This window comes from Gorilla gorilla, chromosome 10, assembly GCF_029281585.2.
Source record: "Gorilla gorilla gorilla isolate KB3781 chromosome 10, NHGRI_mGorGor1-v2.1_pri, whole genome shotgun sequence".
Lineage (NCBI taxonomy): Eukaryota > Metazoa > Chordata > Mammalia > Primates > Hominidae > Gorilla > Gorilla gorilla.
This window is the reverse complement of record NC_073234.2, coordinates 49,311,578-49,329,639: the sequence shown is the minus strand read 5'-3', so window position 1 is coordinate 49,329,639 and position 18,062 is coordinate 49,311,578.

Genomic DNA, 18,062 nt, shown 5'->3' with positions numbered 1-18,062 from the left:
CCCTCTAGAATCTGGTCCCTGCCTCTCCCTCTGATCTCAAATTGTTTCTCCTTCCATGTCACTTGTTACATCTAAGCACACTATCCCTTCTGCTCCTGTTCTTCAAATATGTCAAGCTCTCTCCTGCCTCTGGCCTTCACCCATGCTGTCTTCTCTGCCTGGAACACTCTTCTTTGCAAGAATGATTTCTCTATCCTCACACCTCAGCTGAAACATCACCTCCTCAGAGAGGTTTGCCTTATCAAATAGGAAGTAGTTCCCTGACCCCATTATTTATTATTTATTTATTTTTTTGAGACAGAGTCTTGCTCTGTTGCCCAGGCTGGAGTGCAGTGGCACAAAAAAAATCTCGGCTCACTACAAGCTCCGCCTCCCAGGTTCACGCCATTCTCCTGCCTCAGTCTCCCGAGTAGCTGGGACTACAGGCGCCCGCCACTAGGCCCAGCTAATTTTTTTGTATTTTTAGTAGAGATGGGGTTTCACTGTGTTAGCCAGGATGGTCTCGATCTCCTGACCTCATGATCCGCCCACCTCAGCCTCCCAAAGTGCTGGGATTACAGGTGTGAGCCACCGCGCCCTGCCGACCCCATTATTCTTTATCTTGAGTCTTCTGGGTTTGTTTGTTTGATTTTTGAGACAGAGTTTCACTCTTGTCAACCAGGCTGGAGTGCAACCTCTGCCTCCTGGGTTCAAGCAATTCCCCTGCCTCAGCCTCCTGAGTAGCTGGGATTACAGGCGCCCACCACGCCCAGCTAATTTTTGTATTTTTAGTAGAAACAGGGTTTTGCCATGTTGGCCAGTCTGGTCTCGAACTCCTGACCTCAGGTGATCCGCCCGCCTTGGCCTCCCAAAGTGCTAGGATTACAGGCAAGAGCCACCGCGCCTGTCTTATTTTCTTCTTTACTTCATAGCACTTTCTCCCAATTGGGAATTGCACTGACTTCTTTTGTTTCTGTCTTGCCTTTGTGAGGGCAGGAACCCAGCCTTGTTTGAAGTTGCACCTCCAGGGTCTAACAGAGCCTGGCACACAGGAGGGGCTCTATTAACTCATGCCGATGAGTGAATGCCTCCTTGGGGCCAACCCTGCCTAGGGGTGACCATCACCTCCCCACCTCTGAGCCCCAGGGGCTGGGTGAGACAGCCCCTCTTCTGCTCCATCTGTAGCTGGCATCTGTAGGCCCTTCTCTGAAAATCCCTTTGGGGCTGGGTGGCGGCCCCAGCCAGGGCACCTGCACCTGGCCACCCTGTCCTCCCTAGTCCCAGGAAGGGAGGACATTTGATTAAGAAAATGGAGATTCCCCAAGCTCCCTGTTTGAACAGCTGCTCTGTGACAATGACAAATATTGGCTCCCAGGGGCTCAGGTCTAGGGGAGGGGCCCCCTCACACCTTTGTTCCCAGATACAAGGCTGCCGGGAGACCAACTGCCTGGGCATAGCCTGGCACCTTACAGGGGGTGGAAGGCTGCAGGGGCCTCCCTAGATTTCTCCTCCGAGTAGAGAGTCCAAGTCCCTTGGCCACCAGTCTGTCCCCACCCCCTGCCATGTAGCTAGTCCCAGGAGTGATGTCGGTGCTCCCTCACCCAGGCTGATGGGGACTCCTGGCCAGCCGTGAGTTCATAGGGGAGGGTGAGGGGTGCCCAGGGCGGGGCTAGATCCCACCTCTCAGCTGATGGGATGACGGCACCAGCACAGCAGCCTCCTGCCGTGTAGGTGGGTGACAGGGAGTGACTAATGTGTGAGCTGCGATGCTAAAAATTAACCCAGGGATCGTGTTTGGCGGAGGGGGTGGGGGTGGATGGGAAAAGGAGCAGGGACTCAGAATATTGTGTGGTCGGTATTCCCCCTGCCCTGCCACCCCTCCTTTGCCTCCCACCAGCCTTCTGCTCCTCTCAAAGCCTCAGGGAACTCTGTGGGAGCCCCTCCCCCATGCTAGGGCAGAAGGGGCTCCCAACAATTCCAGGGAAGGACAGAGGCCTCCACTCCAGGCTTCATGCATGGTCAGGGGAGGGACATGGCCCTGCTGATAGGGTTCTGGTCTGAGGTCCCCACAGAGCCCTGCAGAAGCAGCCAGTGCGCCTAGCAAGGGCAGGTTCCCATCATCAGGCTCGGGGGTGGGCAGTGGGGGTGGCAGCTGCACCACAAGAAAAGAATAGGTGGCCAGGCGTGGTGGTTCATTGAAGCCTGTAATCCCAGCACTTTGGAAGGCCGAGGCAGGTGGATCACCTGAGGTCAAGAGTTCAAGAACAACCTGGCCAACATGGCGAAACCCCGTTTCTTCTAAAAATACAAAAATTAGCCAGGCGTGGTGGTGGATGCCTGTAATCCCAGCTATTTGGGAGGCTGAGGCAGGAGAATTGCGTGAACCTGGGAGGTGGAGATTGCAGTGAGCCGAGATAGCACCACTGCACTCCAGTCTGGGCAACAGAGCGAGACTCCGTCTCAAAAAATAAAAAAAAGAAAAGGATAGGTGACTTCTGTGTCCCTATGTGCTGGGCTAACACTTCCACATCCATTACCTTACTGAGACCTCACAGTACCTCTGAAAGCTCTCTCTATTTGACAGATAAAGAGACTGAGAATTAGGTTAAGGCAGCATAGCTGGCGCCTGGCAAGGCCAGGATGCTCTCATGCCTGTTTGTCTCTATAGCTTAGGGTGGTGAGAAGGAAGCCTTCCTGGAGGAAGGGGTGTGAGGACACGGTGGAAGAGATGGTGAGTAATGAGCTGAGCCTCTCAGGCTAGGGGCCTCGCCTGTGGAAAAAGTGGTGTTGGCATGGTGGGTATATGAGGTATATGAGAGGTAGGACCCGAAAGAGCAGGTCCAAGGTTTGCCAGGGAGCAGTAGGAGGAGGGGCCAGCCCAGAGAGTTTCCGGTTCCATGCATGCAGGTGCTGTGCTGGAGGGAGGGAGAGCATTCCCATCTAAGGGGAGCATAGGGGGGCTCTGGAGACTTGGTGGGGTCCACAGAATAGGGGAGGTGGGCTTGGAGAAGAGCTCTGCTAACACATGTGGGAAAACTTATTAGAAGGAGTGAACCTCTGGACCCTCCCATTTCCCCTGGAAACCAAACCAGAGACCTTGCACTGAATGGCAGCAGGAGAAGAGGAAGGACAGCAGGAGGCCCCTTCTGCTGCCCAGCCCAAGCTCATGAGGCTGGGAAGTGAGGGAGGCTGTGGGATTCCCCAGCTCAGGAGAGACGTCAGGCTGGCTGGCTGGGAGGCTGCCTGGTCCTGCACCGACAGGTGGATGAAATGACCATAACTGGGGAGTGATGGGCTCAGAGAAGTGAGACAGAAAGGAAGCTGAGGGCTGTGGAGGGGCCAGGGAAACCCAGGAGAGTTCCTCAAGAGAGTAAAACAGCCAGAGTGCAGCAGTGTGCTGACCCCTGGTGGGGAGCCAGGACCATACCAGGTGGAGAGGGGCACAGAGCAGGGCTCTCCCATCAGCCAACCACTGGGAGCAGCCTCCCTCCCTCCTTAGAGCCCACCTCTTCAGCCCTTCCTCAGCCTGCTGCAGGCTCGTACAAAGTGGAGCCTCCCCTGAACCCCACAATCATTTATCTGAAGTGCTCAGACACCCTCCCACTGCTTCTGGTCCCAGGGCCTCTCCTCACTCCACCACCCAGATTGTGGGCTCCCAAGGGAGTGAACCCCATCTCATGCCAGCACTGATTGAAGGCAGGTACGTCTGAATGAATGAATGAACAGTTGAGTTCAGAACATCTAACTAGATGACTAAATGACTCCAACCAACAGACCTTCTCTGCACAGAACCCTGTGTGGTATGAAAGCTCATGGACTGGGGTTGATAGCGGAGAGGAAACATACTTTTCAACGGCAAGATGCAAGAGTGTTTTTATTATTTATTTATAATTTATTTTTATTTTTAGAGATGTGTCTTGCATGCAATCAATATGGGGACCTCCCAGGAGCAGGAAGCCACCAGGTTGCCTAAGACATATGAATTTTTGCTTTCAGGGACACCTCCTAAGCTTCAGTGATCCATCTTGGAGTTGGCCTTTGTGGGGAGAACATATAAATTTATGCAAAAAGTAAAAATGCAAATACTGCCTCTGGGTCTCTTTCCCAGCTGCTCCCCTACAGAGTCACTTAGCCTTTAGTGACTCACAGTTGATCTGGTCCACTCAGCAACCCACAGAGTGACAGCCCACCCAGATCCCAGCATACATAGCATCTTCTTCTGGAGCCCCCCAAATCTCACTCTAATTGAGGGCTTGGCTGGAGCCACTCTCTCTGAGGAGTGTGGTCTCTGGGCAAATAAGGCAAGACCAGTGGCTGGCAGCTACAGCAGTCAGTAGGGTGGGGGACATTTAATAGCAGATAGGGCCATACTCCTACTCTTGCCATTCTTTTTACCCTTCCCCTCCCCCTTGCAATTCTTTTCTGGTTTTTTTTGGTTTTTGAAACAGGGTCAGCTGGATGCGGTGGCTCACGCCTGTAATCCCAGCACTTTGGGAGGTTGGTAGATCACTTGAGGTCAGGAGTTCAAGACCAGACTGGACAACACAGTGAAACCCAGTCTCTACTAAAAATATAAAAATTAGCCGGGCGTGGTGACACATGCCTGTAAACCCAGCTACTGGGGATGCTGAGACAGGAGAATCGCTTGAACCTGGGAGGTGGAGGTTGCAGCGAGCAGAGATTGGGACACTGCACTCCAGCCTGGGCAACAGAGCGAGACTCTGTCTCAAAAAAAGAAAAAAAAAAGAAAAAGAAAGAAAGAAAGAAAGAAAGAAAGAAAGAAAGAAAGAAAGAAAGAAAGAAAAGAAAGAAAGAAAGAAAGAAAGAAAAAGAAACAGGAAACAGGGTCTTGCTCTGTCGTCCAACCTGGATGCAGTGGTATAATCACAGCTCACCGCAGCCTCAATCTCCTGGGTTTAAGCGATCCTCAACGTTTGGAGTAGCTGGACTGCAGGCGTAGGCCACCACCCCAGGCTAATTTTTGTATTTTTTGTAGAGAGAGGTTTCGCCATGTTGGCCAGGCTGGTCTCAAACTCCTGGGCTCAAGCAATTCTCCTAACTCGGCCTTCCAAAGTGCTGGGATTACAGGTGTGAGCCACCACTCCTGGCCCCCTTGAGATTCGGATCCAGGAGTTCTAGGGTGGGCTGGGGTGTTGGTATTTTTAAAGCACCCTAGGTGCTCAGTGAGTCTTTATTGAAAGGATGTTGACTGAAGATAATTCTGGAGATCTCTGAGCTCCCTCCCACACAGATCCTTGGAACTCTAAATACGGCCGAACTCGGCCCCCTGAGGCTGTGTCTTCTTGGGGAGCTAAGGACCTGTGCCTCCCACTGGCCCGGAACCACTTTCTGCTTCCTGGTGTAAGCTTTGGTATGGATGGTGGCCGTCTCCCTACAGACTGGGAGCTGTTAGAGGGCAGGGATCCTAGCTGACACACCTATGTCCTCGCCTTGGTTGGAGGTAGGTATGGGTGGCGGCGAGGGAGGAGATGGGGGTGGGGCTCAACACACTGTCCAGCCCCTGTCGTCTGGCTGGGTGTCGCCAGTGCTCAGGGGCGAGCGGAATGGAGAGGAGGCGGGGCTCGAGCGCACAGCCGGCAGGGGATCCCTGCCGGAGTCTGCTTTTCACGGGTTCCCGTCTAGACCAGAGTTGGGGCTCAGCTTGGAGAGATGGGACAGGTGGAGGTGCTGGGGGTTGGAGCCCCACGCGCTGCTCAAGAGGCTGCAGGCTGGCCTTCAAGGCCTGGGCTAGACTGCGGCGCTTGGGGGCTGGCGGTGCGGCTCGGGTGGAGTCCGCCGGGCACCGCCCTCCCTCTCCACCCTCGCCCACCCCGGGGCCGCGAGGCTGTGGGTTGAGCTGCAGAGGCGAGCTCCCTCCTGGGCGTGCCGCCGCCGCGAGTGGGGTGGGAGCGCAGAGGGGGCCTCGGGGTTATGCTTTGCTGGGATCTGGGAAGGAAGCAGGTGGCAGCGCCGGAGTGAGTAACCGCCTCCCGAGGCAGCTAGTCCCGCCGCCTCAGGAAGTCCTGGCGCCGTAGCGCACCGCCGCCCGCCACACCGGGACCTTCCCCTCGCACTAGCCCGCCCCCACCCCGCCTCCATCTCGCGCTCCCAGCCGCAGACGCGGGCGCCTCTGCGCGCTCAACCCCTCACCCACGCAGACCCTGGCCCGCCGGTGACCTCCCCTGCCGCTCCTCCTTCTGCCCCGGCCCAGCCCCTCCCCTGCTGCTCCTTCTCCTGCCCCGGCCCAGCCCGTCCACCGTCCTCTCATCCCCATGGCCTCGAACCCCAGCCCGCCGAGCCGCTCCTCACAGGGTGCTGTGGCTCCCCGCTGCAAAGGGGCGGGTCCTGGTAGGGGGCGTGGCCTGGCCGACTTGCGGGGCGGCGGCGCCCTCTGCCGGCAGACTCGGGAACGGCCACACTCGTCACCCCGCCCCCGGCCCGGCTCCTGGACCCCCCTGGACCTCTCTGCCAGCTCTCCTCTCTCCTGGAAATGCGCCTGCAGGACTCGGAACGTGCAGAGGTCGGTCCTGGCCCCAGCCGTGCCACGGGCTATCTGAGGGAGAGTCGCGGCCTCTCTGAGGCTTGGCTTCCTTTCCTGTGAAATGGCTGTGGTGAGGAGCAAACGCTCAGCAGTGAAGAAGGACCCTTTGTAACCGCAAAGGAGCCTGTGAGTGTGAGGTATGGTTGTTATCAACGCTAAGGGCAGTCTTTTGCCTTCTGCGGGGGTGACGACCATCCTTCTCCCTGCCCCAGCCCCACAGTGGAAGGAGAACATAAGTCACCTCCAGAGATTATCACATGCAGTGGATTGCCTTCAGCCTTTTTTCTGGATATAAAATATACATATACGTATTTTAATACAATTGTGGCCCTTCTCTACGTGCTGTTCTGTGCTGCCTTTTTTTCCTCTCTCTCCAAGTGCTTAACTTATGTTTTAAAGCCCAGATTCGGCCAGAGGGGTGGCTCACCAACACTTTGGGAGGTCAAAGCCGGAGGATCTCTTGAGCAGAAGTTCAAGACCAACCTGAGCAACATAGCAAGACCTCGTCTCTACAAAAAATTTTTAAAAATGATCTGAGTGTCTGTAGTCCCAGCTACTGGAGAGGCTGAGATGGGAGGCTAGCTTGAATCCTGGAGTTCCAGGCTGCAGTGAGCCGTGATTGTGCCACTGGCCACTGCACTCCAGCCTGGGTGACAGAGTGAGATCCTGTCACAAGAAAGAAAGAAGAAGAAGAAAAGAAAGAAAGAAAAAGAAAACAAAAAACCAAAAAGAAAAGAAACAACCACAAAACTAGAGTCAGACAAACCGGGATTTAGGTTCTTGCTCTGTGACTTTATATTTCCACCCTTGAGCAAACCACACAACCTCTACCTTCCTCAGCCTCAGTTTCCTCCTTTGCAAAATGGTGGTAATGCCAGGAATACCCACTTCACAGGCAGTGGTGAGGCCCCGCACACAGCCCAGTGCATGCTGGTTAGGGCTCTCCTTTTGCTTCCTGAGCCTGCACTAGCTCTGCCTTCTTCATGCACCACGTGGTAAGGAAGGAGCTGGAGGCCTCCGCCTCTCGGACCTTGCTCACTGCTGCTTTTTTTTTTGACAGAGTCTCTCTGTCGCCCAGGCTGGAGTGCAATGGCACAACCCCGGCTCACTGCAACCTCCGTCCCCCGGGTTCAAGTGATTCTCCTGCCTCAGTCTCCCGAGTAGCTGGGATTCCAGGCGGCCGCCACCACGCCCGGCTAATTTGTCGTATTTTTAGTAGAGATGGGGTTTCGCCATGTTGGACAGGCTGGTCTCGAACTCCTGACCTCAGGTGATCCACCTGCCTCGGCCTCCCAAACTGCTGGGATTACAGGAGTGAGCCACCGCCCCAGGCCTCTTTCGGCACTGCCCTCAATCACATGGGCCTCATTGTTCTTCCGGCGTACCCAGACTTTCCCCATCTCAGCGCCTTCCCACCCGTCCTGTGTTTCCATGGCCTTTCCCCGGGTAGTGGCCTTTCTGTTCCTAGCTTCGCTCAGTTCCCTGCTACATTGTCGCCTCCTCGCAGAAGCCGTCTCTGGCCGTTCCGTATCGCTGGCGCCCTATATCATTCGCTAGCAGCTCACCCGGCTCTGTTTTTCTTCATTGCACTTCTCGTTATGTGCCGTTCTCTTATATAAGTTTTTGTCTTTATCCCTCCCATAGGAGGCACCTCCATGAAAGGCCAGGGCTTTCCGAGGTTCTTTTCCTCTGTGGTTCATAGAAGAGGGCCCGGCACATAGCTGGCCTTGGCTAGCTTTTTGCGTAAATGTGAAGGGATCCACGTTCCTCCTTTATAAGAGGTAGCAGTACCTCCTGTTACCAGCAGAGGGCACCACCGTACAGCACTTGGGGGCCGCAGGGAATCCTGCTGGGATGGGAGGTATTTAAAAAGCCCACAGGCCTCTCCTCCCATAATGTGGGCGCTCCCACAGCTGGGACCGGAAGCAGGAGGGCCCCCTGCGCTAATCTGCCCTGGCAGCAGCGAGCTGGCACGCCCTGGGTGCATCATCCGGTGTGCTCTGGTGCCCAAGGTCGGAATACCCTCACTGGTGGCTTGGACACACCCCTGAGCAGCTGATGCTTCTGGACAGATCACACCCTGTCCCGGGCTCTCAAAATGAGGGCAATGACATGAGCTGCACTGCTCGCTCACGCGTTTGCTGTGAGGTCGGGACAGGAGTGCATGGGAAATGTTTTATGAATGTAAACATGGGACAAATATAATTTATGCACGCCTTTATTGGTGGTGCAGCAGATTGACAACAAACGAGGGGAGAAGATAAGGTATTTAAAGGGAATTGCAAGGCTAAATGAAGGTGGGAATTAAGACAGTGAAGGAGAACGAAGAAGTTAAAAATAACAACTACCTTTCACCAAGAGCTTATTAGGAGCCAAGGCAGAGGAAAGTGATCTCCAAACATTGTCTAATTATAGCCAACACTTACATGGTGCTGACCTCATGCCAGGAACTCTTTAAGTGCTTTATGCATGAAAACTCACTGGATCCTCACAACAACTCAGGGAGGTAGGTCATATCGCTGTCCCGTTCTACACGAGGAAACTGAGGCCCGGACAGCTTAAGTGACTGGCCCAAGGCCACATAGATAGACAGGGCTGGGCAATCTGCCTCCTGGAATGTGCTCTTAAAGCCCCACAGTCACAGCCACACCAAAAGGGAGATATTATTATTATCATTCCATTTCCCAAACAAGAAACTGAGGCTTAGCAGATGTACAAAGCCCACCTAAAGCCACACTGGGAATATGTGTATTTGAGCCCAGCTTAACCACCCACCAAACTAGGCCTGCAGGAGCTAGGAGGGGCTTCAGGAATGTGCACAGGTTCTCTCGGAGGGCAGCAGCAGACATACCCACTCTTCCTCTGAGGGGGAACGGGAAGGTGAGAGCACAGAGGCTGGGCAGGGCTGATGGGGTTGAGGAAGAGGCTGCTTGGTGGCTTCAACTCCATGGACGGCAGATGGCCAGGCATCTTCTGGCCAGGAAGTGAGAGGTGTGTTGATAGGCACAGTGGCTGTCCACAGGGATTCCAGCCAGAGCTGTGGGCCCCCCACAAATCTCCATAGGGAGACTAGGGACTGAGGGGTGGGCCTTACAGTGGGAGGTGGGAGCAGCCCCATCCCTACCACAAGTGCCCCTTAGCCCAGCCCCGACTTCCAGCCCGTTACATAAGCTGCTGCATACCCAGGCCTGGAAATAGCTGATGCTGTACTGGCTGGGCTGGGAGATGTGATGAATGGTCCCCAGGAACATCAGCTGACCGCCCTGTGCTCCTGAAGTGACCTGAGGGCCTGCCAGCAGCTCGGGTTACCCAGCTCTCCCTGGGAGGCAGCCCTGCCTGGTCTGCTGAGGATGGCTCTGATGTGATTCTGTGTCTGGACATTTATGGTTCGAGTGCCCGCAGGATGGTCCCTCTCCCAAGCCTGAGCAGCTAAGGCAGCTCCCAGCCACGCTGTGCCCATTGGCAGCCTCTGGATGCTGGGAGCCAGGGCCTTGCCCAGAGCAAGCACTTGGATCTCTGCAGACAGTCAGCACTGGGAGGGCTGAGAGCTCTGCTGCTCTGGGTCCCGTGCTAAGGGCCCGCAAGGAAAGAGGAAGAGGAGCCTGAGAAACTCGGGGTGCACATGGGGGCTGCAGGTGTCATTCCAGGGCTGCACTCCACCCACATCCCCATGCCTCCTGTTTCACGGCCCACTCTGTTACTGAACTGGTGGCCCTGGGCACATGGGGGCACCCACACACTCTGATGCCCACTGCAGAGGGCAGAGCCACACACCCCTCCAGGGACTAGGCACATACACCCTTACTTCTGAGAGTAACGTGGCTAGGCTCAGGAGTGTAGGAGGGCGTTCTCCCAGCATATGGTGATCATATGTTAAGAATTATTATTATGTTGGTTGGGTGCGGTGGCTCACACCTGTAATTCCAGCACTTTTAGAGGCTGAGGTGGGAGGATTGCTTGAGTCCAGGAGTTTGAGACCAGCCTGGGCAACATGATGAAATCCTGTCTCTACAAAAAATACAAAAATTAGCCGGGCGTGGTGGCATGTGCCTTTAGTCCCAGCTACTCGGGAGTTTGAGGTGGGAGGATCGCTTGAGCCCAGGAGGTTGAGGCTGCAGTGAGCCAAGATTATGCCACTACACTCCAGTCTGGGTGACAGAGTGAGACCCTGTCTCAAAAAAAAAAAAAAAAAAAGAAGAGAGAAGTATGAATGATTATGGCCATGCCAATTCTGTGCCTTTAAGATACCTGCTTAAGGGGCCGGGTGCAGTGGCTCACGCCTGTAATCCCAGCACTTTGGGAGGCTGATGCAGGCAGATCATGAGGTCAAGAGATCGAGACCATCCTGGCCAACATAGTGAAACCCCGTCTTTACTAAAAATACAAAAATTAGCTGGGCATGGTGGCTCATGCCTGTAGTCCCAGCAACTTGGGAGGCTGAGGCAGGAGACTTGCTTGAACCCAGGAGGCGGAGGTTGCAGTGAGCTGAGATTGAGCCACTTCACTCCAGCCTCGTGACAGAGCAAGACTCCGTCTCAAACAAAACAAAAAAACAAAAAAACAAAAAGATACCTGCTTAAAAGACAAAAAGACCAGGCCAGGCACGGTAGCTCATGCTTGTAATCCCAGCACTTTGGGAGGCCAAGGTGGGTGGATCACGAGGTCAGGAGCTCAAGACCAGCCTGGCCAAGATGGTGAAACCCCGTCTCTACTAAAAATACAAAAATTAGCTGGGCGTGGTGGTGGGCGCTTGTAATCCCAGCTACTTGGGAGGCTGAAGCAGAGAATTACTTGAACCCGGGAAGCGGAGGTTGCAGTGAGCCAAGATGGTGCCACTGCACTCCAGCCTGGGTGACAAAGCGAGACTCCATCTCAAAAAACAAAAACAAAAAGACCAAAATTCAACTTCTCCCTAAAAATATTAATGCTTTAAGTGAAATTATCTCTCTAGTATTCCCCAAATCCTTTAGTGGAATAGGCATAATAGGCACTCCCAGGGAGCTAGGACCTGTTTACTCTGATTCCAGGACCCTCTGACAGGTGGGAAGCCCCCAGCTGGAGAAGTGCGGGACATTTTCTAAAAGAGCAGTGGAAAGTGAGTGAGTTGCCCCGTCTGCCTGACCACAGATTGCCTGTCCAATGACAGGAGGGACGCATACATGCACACACACTCCACCTCTCTCCTTGGTGCTCAGATGTGGGGGCAGAACTCCTCTCCAAACGCCTGCAGCAGCATTCCCTGAAGGCCCTGCCTGTGCCCAGACCCTGCCCATGACTTTGCACCCTCCTTGTGTGCCTGTGGGTCCTGCAGTTCTGAGCCCATGGCCAAGGCACAGGGGAAACAGGCCCCTAATGTACTCCAGAGACGGCCGGTGTGGTGGCCCACACCTGTAATCCAACATTTTGGGAGGCTGAGGTGGGTGGATTGCTTGAGCTCAGGAGTTTGAGACCAGCCTGGGCAACAGAGTGAAAGCCCGTCTCTAGAAAACACACAGAAATTAGCCAGGCATGGTGGCATACACCTGTAGTCCCAGCTACTTGGGAGACAAAAGTGGGAGGATCACTTGAGCCAGGGAGGCTGAGGCTGCAATGAGCTATGGTTGCATCACTGCATTCAAGCCTGGGCAACAGAATGAGACCCTGTCTCAAAAAACAAAAACAAAAACAAAAACCACACACACACACACCAGAACACCAGAGAGCTAAGGAATACCTACCCCTCTGCCAGATAAACCTGTGTGGGGAAGGGCTTGGCTTCCTTCAGTTCCCTCCTGCCTGCCTCATGTCTCTCCAGGCACTCTCCCTTGAGGGTTGTCACCGGTAACCAGAGCTGGCTCCCCTGGTGAGAGCAGGAGCAGCGTTACTTAGCAACAGGCACAGCACACAAAATCCAGCTAATCTGGGCTGCCCCAGTGGCCAGCCCTCCTTACAGCCTTCAGGGCGGTGGCTGCTGGCCAGCAGCACACCCCTAGAAGTGGACACTTACAAACTTCTGCATCTTCCTACCCCAGCAAACCCTAAGTTCCAGCTTGGGCAAGAAGGACTCTTGCACACAAAGGCACAAAGACATGGGCAGGGTCTGGGCACAGGCAAGGTCTTCAGGGAATGCTGCTGCAGGAGCATTTTCTCCACCCTCCCTGTCCCTCTCCCCTTTCTTAGGCCCTGTCTCCCTTCACAGTATCTACAGAACTCTCTGAGGCAGGGGTCCCAGCTCTGCAGCAAGCCATGAAATGAAGGGCAAATCCCTTCACCTCTGGGAAGCTCAACTTCTCTGGGAAGCAATCACATAGCAGCTCAGTGTAAGGACTTTGAGGCCACACTGGTCTGGATGCAAATCCATGCTGTGCTACTTCTCAGCTGTGTGACACTGGACATGTTTACTTAACCTTTTATTTATTTTTTATTTTGTATTATTTTTTGAGACGGAGTCTTGCTCTGCTGCCCAGGTTGGAGTGTAGTGGTGCAATCTTGGCTAACTGCAACCTCCACCTCTCAGGTTCAAGTGGTTCTCCTGCCTCAGCCTCCTGAGTAGCTGGGATTACAGGCATAGGCCACCATGCTGGGCTAATTTTTGTATTTTTAGTAGAGACAGGGGTTTCATTATGTTGGCCAGTCTGGTCTCGAACTCCTGACCTCATGTGATCCGCCTGCCTTGGCCTCCCAAAGTGCTGGGATTACAGGCACGAGCCACCACACCTGGCCTACTTAACCTTTTAGAGCCTCAGTTTCCTCAATACTAAAATAGTGCCCACCTTAGATGGCTGCTGAAAGAAGAGACAAAGGAAAAAAGTCATCAGCACAGAGCCTGGCACAAGGGCCTGTGGATTGGGCTGAGTGCTCCTCTCGCCGCATCCCCAGCTCTGTCCCCCTTAGTCACTGGCCTCCAGCCACTTGCCTTACCCTGCTGCTCTAACAAGCTGGTACTCTTTCATTACTGTTTCCTCTCCCTGCAATTTATCCCTTTCCCCTAACTCTCCACTGACAAACTCCCCTCAGTTTATTTATTTTGAGACAGGGTCTCACTCTGTCGCCCAGGCTGGAGTGCAGTGGTGCTGTCACAGCTCGCAACAGCCTCAGACTCCTGGGCTCAAGTGATTCTCTCACCTCAGCCCTGAAGTAGCTGGGACCACAGTCCCGTAACACCAAGCAGGCTATTTTTTAATTATTATTATTATTTTTAGTAGAAACAAAGTCTCTCTTATGTTGCCCAGGCTGGTCTCAAACTCCTGAGCTCAAATGATCCTCCCATCTCGGCCTCCCAAAGTGCTGAGATTACAGGCATGAGCCTCCAGTGGTGCCCAGCCTTCCCTCAGTTTAAAAGCTACTTCCCGCCAGGCACAGTGGCTCACGCCTGCAATCTCAACACTTTGGGAGGCCGAGGCGGGCAGATCACATGAGGTCAGGAGTGTGAGACCAGCCTGGCCCACATGGTGAAACCCCATCTCTACTAAAAATACAAAAATTAGCCAGGTTTGGTGGCATGCGCCTGTAATCCCAGCTACTCATGAGGCTGAGGTAGGAGAATGGCTTGAACCTGGGAGGCAGAGGTTGCAGTGAGCTGAGATCATGCTACTGCACTCCAGCCTGGGTGACAGAGTGAGACTCCGTCTCAAAACAAACAAACAAACAAATAAAAAAGCTACTTCCTTGGAGAAGCTTTCTCTTATCCATCTCTTGCGAAAATTACAGCTACCTGTTAAATATCTCACTGACATCCTCCATTTCATTTTCTCTTTATGGTTGTGATGGTTAATTTTTTTTTTTTTTGAGACGGAGTCTCGCTCTGTTGCCCAGGCTGGAGCGCAGTGACGCAATCTCAGCTCACTGCAACCTTCGGCTCACTGCAACCTCCGTCTCCTGGGTTCAAGCAATTCTCCTACCTCAGCCTCCGGAGTAGCTGGGATTACAGGTGCCCGCCACCACGCCCAGCTAATTTTGTATTTTTAGTAGAGACGGGGTTTCACCATGTTGGTCAGGCAGGTCTGGAACTCCCGGCCTCAAGTGATCCGCCCGCCTCGGCCTCCCAAAGTGCTCGGATTACAGGCTTAAGCCACCGTGATGGCTAATTTTAAGTGTCAACTTGACTGGGCTAAGGGATGCTCAAATAGCTGGTAAAATGTTATTTCTAGGTGTATTTGTGAGGCTGTTTCTGGAAGAGATTAGCATTTGAATCAGTAGACTGAGTAAAGAAGACCGCCCTCACCGCTACGGGCAGGCATAATTTAATCTGTTAAGGACCTGAATAGAATAAAAAGGCAGAGGAAGGGCAAATTTGCTCTTCTTTGAGGTGGGACACCGTATTTTCCCTGCTTCAGACATCCATGCTCTGATTCTTGCACCTTCAGACGCGGACTGGAACTACTCCAGCTTGCGGAGGGCAGACCTGGGTACTTCTCAGCGTCCATAATCATGGGAGCCAATGCCTCATAATAAATCTTTTTCTATATCTCTGTATATCCATCCTATTGGTTCTGTTTCTCTGGAGAACGCTGGCTAACACCATGGCACTTACTGCTTATGTGCAAGATTGTTGAACATTCATCTCTCCTACTTGGCTGTCAGCCCGGGGACAGGAGCTGTGTCTGTTTTGTTCTGTGCTGTGCTGTGCTGTGCTGTGTTTCCAGTGAGACGGCTGGCCTAGGTGTTTCTCCGAAGTATGTTCCAGCTTTCGGTACCTCTTTATTTCTTATTTCTTCCTTCCCCTGCTCTCCAAGTTGACCTAAATAGTTGTTGCACCTTTTCTTAGGTTCACTGAATCTCCAACCAGCGAGGTGTACCTGGAAAGACAGCTCAAGAATTAAGGGTGCTCACCCTTAATTACACTCCATTTTCCTCAGGACAGGCTGGAACAGATTTGGGATGGCGAGCCCCCAAACCAGCACTCTACAGATTTCAGGACCCCTCTTAAACTCATTTCCCCCATCTTCCCAATGACGTCTATTTGCCTACAGCAGACCCGAAGGAAGCTTCGGCTCAATGGTTCATTTGCATGCGCCCGTGCTATTGGTCGGAGGGGCGGCACCGTAGCCAATGGTGTGCAGGGGTGTTGGCCGAGCCGCAGCTCTGCGCTGCCGGGTGAGGTAATGGAATCCTGGCTGGACCTGCTGCGGCTCCCTCCGGACTGGCTAGTGACGTAGCGGCTTCCCCGGCCCCACCCCGCCCAGCCCGGCCTGGCGCAGCGCAGCGCGGCCGCCCCCGGGAGCGCAGCTGGAGCTCGGCCCTGTTCCTTCCGGCCCGGCGTTCCGGTCGCGGGCCCCTCAGGGAGGACCCGCCGGGCCAGATCCCATCTCTGGCGACGCGGAGAAAAATCTGGAAGCCGGCGTCGGAGGATGACCAAATCCTCGCTCCTCTGGGAGTGCGATTACGGGCCTCTCACTTCGTAAATCACGCAGGCCTGAAACGCTCACATTTGTTTACCACGAGCATGTTTGATTTTGTAATTTAACAAATAAAATTGCAGAGGATTTTTAAGAGCGCTTGCCTGGATTTAGGGGAAATCTCGCATTAATTCCAGGTCTGCCATTTCCGGTCTGGAGACCTTGGCCACTTTCTCTTGGGGCCCTGACGCCTTCCATGGCAACTAAGTAGAGCAAACGTGGAAGTGCTTCGAAAACACCAAGTGGGGTCTCCTCATCCTTATGCAATCTGGAGAGTGTAACCCCATCTGGGCGGTGTCTCTGGACAGCCCTTGAGCCCTGAGACAGCCCCAGGAAGACCCGTCTTTGTGTCTCTATTTTTTCGGCCCTTAAATTGCTTTTAAGCCTGGGGAGAGGTCGGGGGACCCCGGCCAGGTAGTTCTTGATCCTCAAGAAGAGGAAGGAAACCATGAAGGGAATCCCTTCCACAGCCCCTCTCCTTATTCAGGGCCAGGGCCTGAGCAGGGGAGCCCCTTCTTGGCCCAAATGCCCTAGGGAACCCCCTTGACATCCTTTTACCCCCGCCCCCGAGGGCCAGGATGGAGGTGGAGTGGAAGGGTGTCTCCTAGGTGGGGTGGAGTTTCAGATGCTGTGAGATGGAAGGGCACCTGGGGAGGGCCACTGAGAGTCTGGCTTATGGTCCTGGGTCCTGTGGCTTACCTTGGCCCACTGCTTCCCACCCTCAGGATCTCAGCCCTGCCCTGCCGCATACCTAAGCTTTGGGGGCAGCCTCTCTCCTCCATGGAGTGCCTTTTCTCTATACCCTGCCTGGTCCTGTCTCTTCTTTCACACTGGGCCCTACATTCTCTTCCTCCAGGGAGACCTCTTGAGACTAGTCCTCTAGATTCTACCCCAATGCCAGCTCAAGGCTTCTTGGAGGCCACTTCTTGGATGTCCTGGCAATGTTTCCATACCTATTCTTGTGTCCTGCCTCCCCATCAGACTAGGAGCCAGCTTTCTGTGTAGGAGCTTGTCCTCTAGGAACCTCCCACAATGTGGGGTGTCACTGGCCATGGGGCCTGTCTCCCCTCTGCTCCGACTCCCTGGGCCATGCACGTTGTTCACCTTTTCTCTCCTCACCTTTCCTATCTGCAATAGGGGCTGTGAAGCAGTGCCTGTAGAAAGGAGAGGAATTAGATATGAAGGAACAAGAGGCTGGGTAGAAAGAGCACTGGCCTGGGAGTCAGAAGACCAGGACTATGGAGACAGAAGACCAGGGCTATGGTTCTGGCTGGGCCACTCACTAGCTGAGTGACTTGGATCAGGGAGACAACAACGAGGCAGACGTTTACTGGACATTTGTAATGACTAAGAGGCGACATTGCTCCTATCTGTGCAGCCCCCAAGGCCCCCAGTATTCCCAATAAACATACTGGCTGGGCAAAGCTAGGGTAAGCACCTTGGATGTACAGCTTCAAGACAAGGTCCCAAGTCCTCCAAGTCCTCCTGTATGGAAATGGCAGATCTGCCATGATGTGCCAGACTCCGCTTCATGCTTTATGTCTGCTATCAAAGAGGCACTCTCATGGCAACCCTGTGAGATAGGTTTCTTATCATCTTTGTGTTTGAGGTGAGGAAACTGAAGCCCAGAGAGGGCAAGTAACTTCCCTGGAGTCATGCAGCTGGTAAGAGGTAGAGCCTCTTGTGGGTTAGGGAAATGAGACTCCTAGGGCAGAGCAGGGAGGAGAACTAACTCTGAGTGCCTGCTGTGTACAAGGTACCTCCACATCTGTTCAGTCCTCCGACAACCAGTGTCCATCCCAGACCTCTAGAGACTGCTTCTTCCACCATCTCACGCCGCCTCCACATGCCACCCAAAGCGTGCGTGTTCTGGCATTCCACATTTTAGAATATGTTTTATTTGATTATAAATAGGAGAATATATAATAAAGACAAGTTATGCTAAAAGTATTTATGGAAAGGAGAGACCTCTGTGGGCTGGAAGCCTTCATGGAAAAACTGGTAACTGAGCCCTTTTTTTTCCCTTCCTGTCTAAATAAATGTATTTCTCCCACACAGGCAAATATTTTAAAATGTATTTCAAAAGTTAGACTTCTGGAAAAAGAAAGGAAAAGAGGGGGTGGGGTAGCTGCTCCTCTAAGAAGCCCATGTGAAAGAAGCTGCTG